This window comes from Trachurus trachurus (assembly GCF_905171665.1).
Source record: "Trachurus trachurus genome assembly, chromosome: 19".
Taxonomy (NCBI): Eukaryota; Metazoa; Chordata; class Actinopteri; order Carangiformes; family Carangidae; genus Trachurus; species Trachurus trachurus.
In genome coordinates, this window is record NC_139913.1 from 365001 (window position 1) to 365395 (window position 395).

Sequence of the window (395 nt, forward strand, 5' to 3'; positions counted from 1 at the left end):
TTGTTGTTGCTCCTGTCCATTAACAATAAAGAGACCGGCGGGGGCGGTGCGTGGCGCAGTGGTTAAAGCGGCCGCCCCATGTAGAGGCTACAGTCCTCAACGCAGGCGTCCCCGGTTCGAGTCCCGCGTCGGGCAGACCTTTCCTGCATGTCATTCCCCCTCTCTCTGCCTCCCCCTTTCCTGTCTATCTCACTGTGTTATCAAATAAAGGCAAAAAAGCCAAAAAAAATATACTTAAAAAGAGACAGCGGAGCTCTCTCTGACTACGTGTGTTAATTTACTTTTCTTTCTTTTTTTTTTTTTTAACACTTGCGTTCCGACGGCATCTCATGTGTTTGACTTCACAACGCTATGAACTGTGGGTAATTCCCCTACCCAAAGTCAGCATCGGTGCT